Source organism: Lissotriton vulgaris, chromosome 8, assembly GCF_964263255.1.
Source record: "Lissotriton vulgaris chromosome 8, aLisVul1.2, whole genome shotgun sequence".
In the NCBI taxonomy this organism is placed as follows: domain Eukaryota; kingdom Metazoa; phylum Chordata; class Amphibia; order Caudata; family Salamandridae; genus Lissotriton; species Lissotriton vulgaris.
Window position 1 is genome coordinate 1,319,110,386 of NC_141696.1, and position 14,138 is coordinate 1,319,124,523.

Here is a 14,138-nt window from a genome sequence, read left to right on the forward strand (position 1 = left end):
ACATGTACAACTAACATTAACATCCCTGAAACCTGTGGTTTTTTCAGTGAATTTCTATTTTTTTATATGCTAATTTCTAACTATAACGTCCCTGAAACCTATTTATTTTTCAGGGAATTTCAATTTTTTTTAAATGATCATTTCTAACTATAACGTCCCTGAAACCTATGTTTTTTTCAGTGAATATAAATATATATATCCACAAAAGAAATCCAATGAGGCGCACACTTGCAAGAGAATTTGCTTGAGCAGATTTATTTCTAAGTTGCTATGCATTTTGACAGTGAGACTGTGTTTCCTGCACATTTTAAATCCTCACCAATATCCACCAATATCCCACCAATATCCCTCCACCAGGAAAAACCGGAGCATTCTTGTGGGTTTAAAAATGCATTTAATCAGCTCTTTGCTTCCAATTAAAAATAATTTCTTTCACACAGCATGATGCGTTTTGTCAGAACAGCCTTTATCAAATGCTGTCAGTGAAATTCGTGCTGGTTGTTATGTAGTTCACATTATTCCTCCTACACTGTGGACAAAAGAGGACTACAATTTCATTGTAGTTCCTTTGGTTCCTAGCACCGACATCATTAAGTGTCTCTAATATCATCCTAGTGATGTTGATCTAAGTGATAGTTTTTCCGTTTAGTAACTCTTCATATTCTCATATATTGATAGTGTTTTAACACTTTGCACTCTAATTCCGACATAACTGCAACGCACGTTGTCCCCCTCGTAAGCGGATTAATTCCCATAAAAGTTTTTAATACCTGTAGGTGTTAGTCACAGTGACTGCCCCCACGTCATGTAGTCATGCCTAACTTCTTGTTAGCAGGCATAATTCATTCATTGGGCAGTGGCGGTTCTGGCAGGTCCAATATTTACAATCCAACAATTGTAACACAGTCTGCCAAACTCTTTCTCGAACTGTGCCTCCGTTGTGCATGTAAGCTGCATGTTTTAAATATATACATATATATATACCTTTAACACTTTTACCACTCCGAATCCTCCAATAGGATATATATATAAATATATATATGTATATATATATTCACTGAAAAAACCATAGGTTATAGACCATATATAGTTAGGAATTAGCATTTACAAAACCTTGAAAATTCACCAAAAAAACCATAGGTTATAGACCATATATAGTTAGAAATTAGCATTTACAAAACCTTATTTTACTCACACAAAACCATTGAAATTCGCATATATAGTTAGTTGCACTAACTATATATCGCGCACCCGCAATCCACTGCTGATCATGTCACATATTACATCATTCATGACATGGTCAGTGACATCACTGATAACATCACTGATGACATCTCAAATGACAAAAAAAACAAAGAGGAGGACTAAGAGGAAAGAACAATCAGTTCAAAAATACAATTGCTTTAAAGCATGAAGTGCTTTTGCACACATTTACATTTAAATAACTCATATTAGAACATACAAAATATCTACAGAGGAGACGGTGTACATTGAATTTTAGACTCTTCATTGGTACCTACATGTTGGTACTCACATCACCCACACAACACAACAGCTCTATTCAGAGCTACCCTACCTCAAAGCACTCTAAAATATTATTTTACTATTTCCCTTGGTTTTCCCCTTGTTACGCTTTCCGGAATGCTACCTGGTGCGCGGACCGGGCGCTAACCATGCGAAAATTTGAAACAAAAAGTTTTTTTTTTTTACATATATGGGCCTCCTCAGCCACCCTCAGAAAACCTAGGGGGTCAGGATATGTCTCCCGTGCCCCCTTATACCCATTCCCAACATTGTTTATCCTCCATCTTGTGATTAAATTCGTCCGAAACACAAGATGGCGGACTCCCGTTACGCTACCGGTGAGCTACCCGGTTCGCGTACCGGGTATCGCTTCCACCGCGAATAATCGAAAAAAAATGTATTTCATTTTTTTGCCCCGCGGGGCCCTTTAATAGCCCCCACATCAATCCTAGGGGGTCAGGAGGGGTCTACCTTGCCCCTTTCATTCATTTCCCCCTTCGTTTATTTCCACCTCTTGTCTCTCGATCCTACCGAGAGACAAGATGGCGGCCGCTCCGGACTGTTTAGAATGTTGAGAGTCACCGGAGAGCCAATTCGCTTCTCCTCGCGAAGTTCCGTTACGCATCTGGTACGCGAACCGGGGCGCTAACCGGGACGCTGTCACAGATATATATATTTTTTGGAAAGTTAATTTCTCAAAATCCACTGGAGCACATATCTTGAGACCTAGCAAAGGCACATCGGGCAAACAGTCTCTACAATTTTGCCAAGTTTCATAGAAATCCATTCAGCCGTTCGAGCTAAAAGTGAGTCCAACCGCCCTATGGAAAACTCAATGTTAAAAACACGTTTTGGGACCCCCCTTTTTTCTCGGCCCCCACTTGACGAAACCACCCCCAAACTTTCAGGGGATGCTCAGAAACAAAGTGTGCCATTTTCCTGAAAATTTCAGCCAATTCCGTCCATCAACGCCAACGTTATTCAACATAGAATTTTCAGAAATCCCTATTCAAAAAAATCCTAACTATATATACCTACTGGCGACCGCCAGTAGGTAATATATAACATTTCTATGGCAAAATGAAACCCCTCATTTTGTTCCTTTGCAAATTAAATGTTTTAAGTGTTAACACTTTATTCCAATCAAGATGACTTCAGGTGTGCCATACTTTTGTCATAAGTAAGACTGTTAACACTCTAGATGTTCTTTAGAACACTCTGGGACATTCTGTCACTGGGCTATAGTTGGGCTACATCTGGCTGATATTTGGGCTACATTTGTTTTTTTTGTCTCTGGTGGCCATCTTTGGGCTACACTGGGCTACATTGGGCTACATTGGGCTACATTTGGGCTCTAACATATATATAGCCCAATGTAGCCCAATATATATTTTTCAAAGTTAATTTTCGTAAAAACCACTGGAGCATATATCTTGAGACATAGCAAAGGCACATCGGGCTACCAGTCCCTACAATTTTGCCAAGTTTTGTGGAAATCCATTCAGCCGTTCGATCTAAAAGTGAGTCCAACCGCCCTATGGAAAACTCAATGGTAAAAACACGTTTTGGGACCCCCCTTTTTTCTCGGCCCCCGCTTGACGAAACCCCCCCAAACTTTTAGGGGATGCTCAGAAACAAAATGTGCCATTTTCCTGAAAATTTCAGCCAATTCCATCTATCAACGCCAAAGTTATGAACACAGAATTTTCAGAAATCCCTATTCAAAAAAATCCTAACTATATATACCTACTGGCGACCGCCAGTAGGTAATATATGATACTAGATCTGTAAATTCTGTCGATATCAATGAGTTTACCAATTTCACTGTTGTGGACGAACTGAATTTTGTAAACGAGGACCGGAGGTATCTACTGCGCCACCGCAATCCTCAGCAACAACTAAGCAGCGTCCAAGCAGGGCAAGGCGCGCCAGGAGGCGGAATTGTAAAGAAAGGTACAACGCATAACTATGTAAGGAGAAATTGGAGGTGATAACTTCCTCCACAGAGAACACTGTGGTGAATTTAACTGACGAAATTTTATCTAAGGCAGAAGAACAACTCTTGTCTCTAGGATTAACATTTTGTCCTAAAAACGACTTTTCCTATAATCAGACACGCATCAACGTGTTTAAATTCATCTGCAAGATCAAGCTAATCAAACATTTTCAGTTACATCCTATGCCTCCGGTTCAAGTACAAAGTCTGCCGACACCAGGCAATACAACAAACACATTACAAGTCCGTCATTTGGGAGGACTACAAACTATGCTTGACATTGCCCATGAGGAATTGTCGCAGAATACTCCTACTGTCAGTCAAACCATCACAGTGGATAAAACTACTCCAACACCATTGCGGGCGAAATCAACATTTTTGCCCCTTATGCCAAAGGACGCCATTGATGTATTTAGCGACAGGGTGATCACGGAACTGAAGGCTTTAAATAAGGCCACTTTGGGATGTAAGAAGCAGGCTGATTATAACAACCAACAATATCACAAATTGATTACGAAACTGCAATCGAAGCCCAACATCATTGTGAAGAATCCTGATAAAGGTGGTAACACTGTTCTCTGGTCCAAAGTTGACTATGTGCAAGAAGCAGTAAAACAATTGTTAAATCAATCCTGCTATTTAAAATCCACCAAATTTGAAATGTGCAAGAGTGAAGAGATCACACGGAAATTCATCCATCTTTGGCAAAGAAAAGGGCTGATCTCTAGAGAAGAAGAAACATATCTCAGTGTGGAATTTCCGATTACACCTTTGTTTTATCTTCTCCCAAAGATCCATAAATGAACAACTCCAGTCCCTGGTCGCCCTATCATCTCTGCTCAAGGGAGTATGAACGAGAACATCTCTAAGAACGTTGACTTTTTCCTCCAACCCCACATGAACACCACAGTTTTTTTGCTGAAAGTTGAACAAATCAAGTGGTGCCCAAATTATTGTTTTATTGTTATGGACATGGAGTCACTATACACTAGTATTCATCACCAACAAGGGATGGACGCTACTAAATACTTTCTTGATCAAAGGGAAGCTGTTTTTCGAGACCGCAATATCATGCTCCTCCAGATGATTGAAATATGTTTATATAACAATTCTTTTCAGTTTCAAAATGTCATTTATCATCAACAGCGTGGTGTGGCAATGGGTTTGTGTTTCTCCCCCAGCTATTCATGTTTACATGTTGGCTGGTGGGAGGAACACGGGCTCAGAACCACACACGCACAGTGGGGCCAGTATTTGATACACTACTGGAGATTTATCTATGACGTATTTATTGTCTGGGGTGGCTCGCAAGAACAGGCTCTAACTTTTGTTAGGGATGTGAATCAAAATGATCGCAATTTAAAATTCACAGCTATTGCAGATAATAATTATCCTGTGGCACGCCACTTTAAAGCCATGCATAACAACCAGCTCAAAGATCTGGAGTATACAGTCTTAGGTTCTGTCCCTAGCCCTAGTCGGGGTGGGGATCGGGAAAAAATGCTAAGACAAAAGGAGACATAGTTTATTTTACTATTAGATACCAGAGTCCCCAACGGATTAAACATCAATGAAGGGCTTAGTAACTTCTTATAAATATTGGATGCTTCAAATTATAATATCTGTGCAAGTTGATTTGCTAGTTTTTCCTTCTAAATGTTTATAAATCAGCGGCTGCTGCATAGTAAATCACCTTTGTTGCATAAATATTGTGTGCAATGTATGACATTATTCGTCAGGTCATCTTTGGAGGGCCTCAGCTAAACTATTTTTGTGCCCTGTTTAACAACCATTTATTTCTCTATTTGTGTTTATTTTTCACTTTATGCTGCTATGTACAGAGGAATTTTTATGAATCATATTGAATTATGATTTGTACATCCACTTGGGGAAACTTGTTTTAATATTTGAAGCTTGTTTCTGAGATGTATTTGCAGTATTTGGACAGCATCAGCTTATGATCTGTGGCTGCTGTTCTCTATTTTATAGCAATAGAATTGTGATCTATTAATTGAACTAATTGATCAAGTTGTGATTTCTGGCACTTGCCATAATTTTCTAAAACAACACGATTGATTGAGTTTTTGTATTGCTTTATTTCTATTTGAGCTTCATGGAACAGCGCCATTTTTGTCTATGTGTTACTCTTTAACCACTCATAGTCTGTACATGGTTTGCGTATTATCTGCACTTGATTTTTGACCCTTCAGTCTTTTTTCTAAAGCTGATAGGCTTTTATTTCACAATAAATGGCACAACCTACAGTGGCGCATCATGTGATCAAGCTCCGCTTGACGGAGCAAAATGCGTCAGGGAGGGCAGCTGACCGTAATTTGCACAAATAAACTATGACTGCTTGCACTTCATCGTGTTGAATGGCCCGTTATTGAACGCTCTACTCCTGGGGAAGAGGTCGGTACCTGCATGGTGCCGCTTGTGATTCAGCGGTTCAGGACCTTCTTTTGATATATATATATATATATTCAATGAAAAAACCATTGGTTTTAGGCCATATATAGTTAGGGATTTGCATTTACAAAACCTTATTTTACTCGCATAAAACCATTGAAATTCCATATATAGTTATAAGCGCTAACTATATATCGCGCACCCGCAATCCACTGCTGATGATGTCACATATTACATCATTCATGACATGGTTAGTGACATCACTGATGACATCACTGATGACAACATCCAGTGACTGTATGTTTCTGTAAAGTTAAAATATGTTTTACATATTGAAGAATGAGTGGATGTATAAGTGTCTGGATGAAGGATTTACTAGGTGCATGACTGACTGATTGAGTGAGTGATTAAATGTGTCTCACTGAGTGCATGGGTTAGTGACTAAACTGTTTTAATTTGTGCATCATTATATCTGTTGTTCTACAAACTGCTGCATATGTTGATCAGTAGCTATATGAGTAACCGTATGGGTTATTGATTGGTTGTCCAAGTATTTGTATGGGAGACTGAGTGTGTGTGTATGGGTGGCTGGGAGGTGTGTGACTCTGTACATAGATGTGTGAGTAGTTAATTCACTATATGTATAGATTCAAAAGTGCATGTGCAAACAGCTGTATGGGCGGTTGACTGTGTGCATGAGTGTATTGGTGAGTGAATGGATATCTCAGTGCAAAATGTCAAAGTAAGTACATATGTAAAACACAGTACATGTGAGAGTTGACATATATAAATAACTGTGCATAAGAGCCAGTGAATGTGTGAGTGGCTGTATGGATCATTGTGAACTTGTATCAGGGATTGTATAATAGAGTAAATATGTGTTAGTATATGTTTGAATAAGTAAAGTTTGTATAACTGTATAGTTGAGGAAATGGAGGTGTGATTGATTCTTTGCATGACTGACTAGGTGTGTGAGTAACTCCATGGATGAGTGACAGTCTGTGAGTGTCTGTTTACACTGATTGTATCTAAGGTTATATTAGAGTCTGAAGAGGTTCATCGTATTATCACATGAATGATATCATCAGTGATGTTATCAGTCATGTCAAATTAGATGTTTTCAGTGATGTCATTTGAGATGTCATCAGTGATGTCATCAGTGATGTCACTAACCATGTCATGAATGATGTAATATGTGACATCATCAGCAGTGGATTGCGGGTGCGCGATATATAGTTAGCGCTTATAACTATATATGGAATTTCAATGGTTTTATGCGAGTAAAATAAGGTTTTGTAAATGCAAATCCCTAACTATATATGGCCTAAAACCAATGGTTTTTTCATTGAATTTTCAAGGTTTTGTAAATAATAATAATAATAAAATCTTTATTCGGCTTGTTCACAGTGGAAAAACCATAAAAGTACACAAAATGTCAAACACAGTAAAAATACACATATTACATATGTTTCTGATAAAATTCATTTCATAGTTAAAAAGAGAAAAGTTAATCAAGGGTGTACAAAGTACCGCTTATGCTCAAACTGGCAAGGTTTTTAGAGATTCTTTCTGTGTTTCATAATACATTTTAGGAAACTACTAATAAAATAACAGACATTTGGTGTTTCCAACATTTGCAGTCTTAAAAGGGCAGGTCTGCACTGTCTCAATCCCCAGGATTTTAGTATCGGTAAAAGCCAGATCTTTCTGTGGGCTTGGTGGTATTTACAGAGCAGGATCACGTGCAGATTCGACTGCATTGATATACCGTCACAAGGACAGGGTGGGAGTATAGCATCCCAACAGTTTTGTGACGGAAAGGTGACCATTCTAAAGAATATATTTAGCCTGAATCTTGTAATGAGCATTCTCTCGTAAGTTGGTATTTGGAGTTCTAAGTACGGGTGAATGACAAAGGCTACTTGGATCATATTTGAATGGATCACTGCCGTTTTTGTGGAGTTGGATGCGAGTCTTAATGACTCCAAATGGCATAATGCTTGGCGTTTAAGATCTTTTTTTGAAATGTCCGTTATAGATGTCGGGTCTGAATAGTAGTTCTCAAGGCCTAAATCAGTAAAAAAGTTCCTAACATATAGGAGCCACTTTATTTTTGCAGAGTTGTCCATATTCATTGCGTCTGTAATGATGGCTTGAGTCAGAGCGTTTTTGTTTGATTTCCAAATGCGGCGCCACAACATCAGAGGTTCAGTTTTAATTAAATCCTCTAGGTAGGGAATGGCTAATTCTAGGTGCATTGCGTAGATTGAGGTGCCTTTGGGGGTAGCTAGCAAGAATCTTAAGAAGGTGTTTTCCACCCTCTGAATAGGGCTAACATCAGTATACCCCCAGACTCCTGCACCATATGTTGCTATTGCCTGGCATTTGGCGTTATAAATCTTAAGGAGCTCTATTGGTGGTCTCTTTCCTAATTTCTGAGAGAAAGTTATTAGTGCTGCAATTGATCTCCTGAATAAAAGTGCCCTTGTGCTCACTGCTTGCTTCCAACAGAGTTGGTCATCTATCATGACCCCCAAGTAGGGATAATGTGGGGTAGGTTCAAGCTTTTGGTTATTGAGGACTATAGGATAGGTTCTTTTTCGGTGTCTGCCAACTGTCATTACGAACGTTTTTTTTACGTTCACCTTTAGGTCTAAGTTGCCCATGAAGGACGTGTACCTGTTCACTGCTTTCTGGAGTTCTTTGGGTGTTCGTGCTAGGATGACGGCGTCGTCCGCGTAGAGCAGGGCTGGGATCAGGCGGCGGTTTATGCGTGGGAGGTCCTGGGCCCCCCTCAACATCTCCCCCTCTAAACCGTTGGTGTAGAGTGAGAAGAGGAAGGGGGCCAGGACACATCCCTGCCTGACCCCACGCCCTACGCTAAACGGGGACGTCAACTCACCATTGACTCCGAAGCGTACTCTGGCTGTAGCCCCGGTGTAGAGCTCTTTGAGAAAATCTAAAAGGGGTGGGTCTACTCCCAATTGAGCTAAGACCCTCCACAGCTTTCTGTGCGAGACGCAGTCGAAAGCTGCGGAGAGGTCAACAAAGACCATATATATCTTAGTAGGAGTGGCCTGTGTATATTTCCCCATTATTAGGGTAAGATTGAGGACCTGCTCTAGGGTACCAAAACCTTCTCGGAATCCGAATTGGATATCCGAAATTATGCCCCGGTCCTCGGTCCACTGCTGGAGGCGCTCTAAAATCACTCTCCCCACCACTTTCCCGAGCGAATCCAGCAGTGATATAGGCCGGTAGCATTTTACATCTTGTCGGTCCCCCTTTTTAAAAATGGGAACCATTATTGATTTTGTCCAAGATGTTAAGATTCCCTCACTTGCTGCTGCTGTACATACTCTAGTTAAGATGGGGGCCCAGAGGTCTTGATTACTTTTAAAAAGGTCCACCGGGACCCCGTCCGGTCCTGGTGCCTTGCCTGTTTTGCTACACTGCAGAGCGTCTATAAGGTCTGGAATATCAAAAGGGACCAGGATAGGGTAGTTTACCTTAGGGAGGGGGGATTCTGTTGGAAGGGTGTTCTTAAAGATTTCCTCAAAGTGGGAAACCCAGGTATTTTCGTCGATAGCGACTTCTATTTTTGGGGTATCTCTTTCTGTGAGATATGGGGTTCTGACCGTGCGCCAGAAAAGCTCGCTGTTTTGTGAGACTGCTCCATGGTGGAGATCATCCCATAGCTTTTGCTTTAGTTGGGCAGTTCTCAGCTTTCTTTCCCCTGTGTATTGTCGCCTGAGCAGCTGGATCTGAGCCGCATCGCGTGGGTTATTTTTGAGTGCGGATTTCAACTTTGATAGAGCCGCTGTGCAGTTGTGATTAAACCACTTTGGTTTTGTGGGGCGGTTTGTTTTAGGTTTTGTGGTGAGCAGGTCTTTTATAGTGTCTAATATTAAGTTAAAATTTCTCAAGACTTCTTTGTGGCTAGTTGTGAGATCCAGGCATTTCATTATATTTGGGTAGGACCGCGTTATTAACTTTTTCATTATATCAGATGGGTTAATTTTAGCCCATCTGATTGTTAGTCCATTACGTTTACTAACCTCAATCTTATTCTGCCTGAGAGTGGTCGCCATCTCTGATTTATGTGAAAGGTTGGCAGGCATGGACATTGTTAGTATTAGGGCTGCGTGATCGCTAAAGGGAGTGACAATGACTTCAAAGTCTTTAAGTTTCGACATTAGGGTTTGGGAAAGAAATATGAAATCTACTGTTGTCTTGTGTCCTCTACCCACATAGGTCGGTATAAATTCATTTGGGTCTGCTTTTACATGATTGGCAATCTGGAGATCCAGATCTGATAGGGCGATGTTGATTATATTTCCCAGTTTAGAGTGTGCGAGGTGTGCTAGTGGAACGTTAAAGTCGTCCACAATCCCACAACATAGTAAATTGGGAGCTGTGCAGGGATGAAGATTGAAATCGCCTCCCCAGATTAAATGGGTTGCTTTATTTGCGGGGCTCTGATGGAGTACTTGTTTTAATTTGTCGGTTATGGTAGTGAGGAGAATTATAAAGTTTTCTTCCGATAAATTATTATATGTGTTGGTCAGAATAATGATGTCTTTATTGGGCAAGGTAAGTGATAGGATAGGATAGGATTAGGTTTTGTAAATGCAAATTCCTAACTATATATCCACTATAACCTATGGTTTTTTCTATGAATTTCATTGGTTTTTTAATAGCAAATATGAAAAGCTTTAAAATGTCAAGTACGTGATAGATAAAAACATTTTCGTATTTATGCACGCTGATGTGCTTTGAACGCTGCACCCCCCCCTCCCCTCTTTTGTCTTAGTAGTACTCTCTCTTTGCAGATAGTGAACGGTAGTTAACGCAAGCCTTTGCCCCCGTTGTAATCCGTCGTGCCTGCTTGTCTCTCCATTTGATTGATTGTTGTCCAAGCATTTACTGTTTTAGAATTGGTTCTCTTTGGATCATTCTCTATTTACAAACAAGCACAAAGTCGCAATACTCTGTTTAGTCTTTGCAGATAGTGAAAAATCGTGTAAAAAAATAAAAGTAATCGAGCAAAATCAGTAGGCCACTAATTGGATCTCTTTTTGACCTCGCTAAAATAGAAATATTAGGAACAACCCTTCATGAGAAATACGAAAATAGTGAGATAAACTGAGCTCCACACCATAAGGGCTGCAAGACAGCTCGACTCCGTCACCCACCCCGCCCAAAAGAACGACAAACCCTATGCAAATATTATAAATATAGACAACACACCAGCAAAGAAACAGGGTAAAACATTTTATTAAAAAACTATTTACATAACGTTGGTTTATAAGATGATGTCAGTAGTGGACCGATGTGTGAATAGATCGAAAGCAGCACAAGGCTCCAAGATCCGGATGGCAAGCTCCTGGATGTTGGGTGCCATAGTTTAGAGTTCTGAATTTGAACCTTTTTCAATGCCTGTGCTTTGTTGAATCAAAATGGCGGCTTGACACAAAGCTGACTCAAGCGTTGCTACTGATGCTATGCAGACCAAAACTGGTTTTCAGTTTGTACATTTTTCTAGATTTTTCAATCCAAGTTTGGTTGACTTTGTAGAACGATGGCTTCAAATTTTCAACATACGGTGTGGTGGCGCTGACTGGGAGGGGGCGCTTCGCTCCTGCCCCCTCCCCAAGTAAGATTTTCATACGTGAAAGTACGTTAATGGTTTTGGTCCCTGAGATGCTTCGATGTCACTGCCATTCTCAAATAGCATAAGTTCTGGATGTTGGGTGCCATAGTTAAGAGTTCTGAGCAGTGCTTGTAACACTGTCTGAAGCTTATTTCCACCTACTGCAGCTTCACTATTCTCTAAGTAAGTGAGTGTCGTTTGTGGACCTGACTGCATTAGAAAACAATGTGATATGTTAGCTTCCTAAACAGCTTGACGGAGGCCCCTGAGGGGCGGTGTGATGGCCATGGACTCGGAGAAGACGCTTGGCTCCGACACCCTCCCCAAGTCTTATAGCACTGGTGTAGCCTGAGATCGCCCCCGACATAGGCGGCCGGCTCCCGGGGTCCGGCGGAACTTTTTGCCTTTTGATGACTCTTCAATTCTGGACCTTGTCCCACAATCCGTTTGACCTGAAGACAAGCTGTAGTGGGGCGCCCCTTTACCGTTTTAGTTGCCATTCCGCCCGCTTCTGCTACACTGTGCCTCTTCCGCCATTCAGCTGTTTACCGCCCGCTCTTGCGACTACAGCGTCTCGCTCACCATGTAGTTGAGTTGCTCCCGCTCTTGTGGTGCAGCGATAGGCGGCTGCCACAGGACTCTCAAAATGGCGGCCGGCTCTTCGGTTTTGGGCCTGGTCCACTAAAATGGCCCTGGGACACCTTGGAACTCGGACGCTTCCCTGATAGGGCTTGGGTCCCATTCTCGAAAAGCGTCCCCTCAGCCGTGAAGATTCTACAAAAGTCTTGGGGGCCTCCGACTCCCGCAGGCTTCTGGTGGGGAGCGGCTGCCATGATTGCTCGTGGAATGGCCACGACGGAGCTACGAGATGGTAGTGGTCTCATGCTGACGCCAGCTTTAGTCTGAAACATCCAGAAACACTGTAGACTACCAATTCGATCAGTTCCGGTAGCGCCCCAACATGACCCGGAAGAGAACAACTTGCCCTCCCCTCTTTGACTGATGGTTCTTGTTGCCTGTCCCCTCTGTTGTCATTTAATAGAACTTTTTGGACTGCTGAAAGGGGTTGTGTTCTGAACGCTGGTTGGTGGAGACATTTTGACTATATTCTTGACCTACGTTGTCGCGTAATGCGTTATATGACACGCCGCGTTAGCGCACCCGGAAGTGATCCGAGGCGCGGCGCGCAGCGCGTAACGTAAGCATAACAGGTCATGTGACTTGTTAATAAAACTTTTCATTGGTTCATTTTACTTTTGTTAATTTAATGATGAAAAGCTTGGTCATATGACCTAAAAATTACGCTTTTTATTGTTTTCGAACAATATTTTTTTTTCAAACATATGTTATAATATTCCAGGCTAATGTACTTTCCCGGAAAATTTACAACTGTCTTGCAAGTAAAATATATTCCTTTTTCGAGAAAAAGGGCGTTTCTTCCTTCCATGACGGAGCCGTTGAGTAAAAGAGATTCGGCCTGCTGTCTTAGTCGCCGATACGCCTGATTATCAGATTCTTATCGATCACTTTATGTTGCAGCAGTGAAAAACACAACTGCCCTTGACCATTTATCTTTACTGCGTTCCTACATATTATACCTTTTATCCGTCATGTAATTGGACTGCTTTATTTCACTTGCCTTTTACTGATTCGAAAACAGTGACTAAAAGTAAAAACTTTACCAATGTAAATACTACTACCGTGTTTTGTTTTAAAAACCTTTATTGTGAAAATGTCAGTATACAAATACGGGCCTATAACCACGTGGGCCGGCCACGGAGCAAACTGAAATCGTATATGATGAGGAGACATTTACACTGTAGAGGAACGTAAGGAGCGGGCCATTAGGTTGCAAGAACTAAGGTGTCTAACAGTTGCGGAATCGGTGGACATACATTTTGTAATTAAAATAGGACAGGGCCACTTACAATAACATTTTCTAGATATACATTTGCGGGCAAGGAGTTACGAGTCCCATTTATACCGGCGCCATTTTGGGCGAGGCCGGGCAGGTCCAAGATATAGTCAAAATGTCTCCACCAACCATCGGCCAGACCAGAACCCCTTTCGGCCCTTTATGCTACAAGATGGTGTCTTCCATTCAGAAAATATTGTTGGCAGCATTTTGAAAGGAAACAGAAACAGCCGTTCTCCTAGTGAGTTTCACATTGTTACATTTAGGAAGAATGTTGAAGAGTAGTATGTGGAAAATCTGAAGCCATTTTTCTACAAACTCTCAATCAGACTTGGATGGAAAAAAAAAACATGAAGAATGTACAAACTGAAAACCAATTTTTGTCTGTATAGCATCAACAGTAACGCTTGAGTCAGCTTTGTGTCAAGCCGCCATTTTCATTCAATCAATAGCGTCCCCCTGCACACATTTAGGGACCTGGTCGTGTCTTCAGATGAAACGGATTGTAGGAAAAGAAGCAGAAAGGAAAAGGAAAAAAGTTCCGCCGGACCTCGGGAGCCGGCCGCCCATCTCATGTGCGACCTTTGGCCACACCAGGGCAATAGTGAAGCTGCAGCAGGTGCAAATAAGCTTCAGGCAGT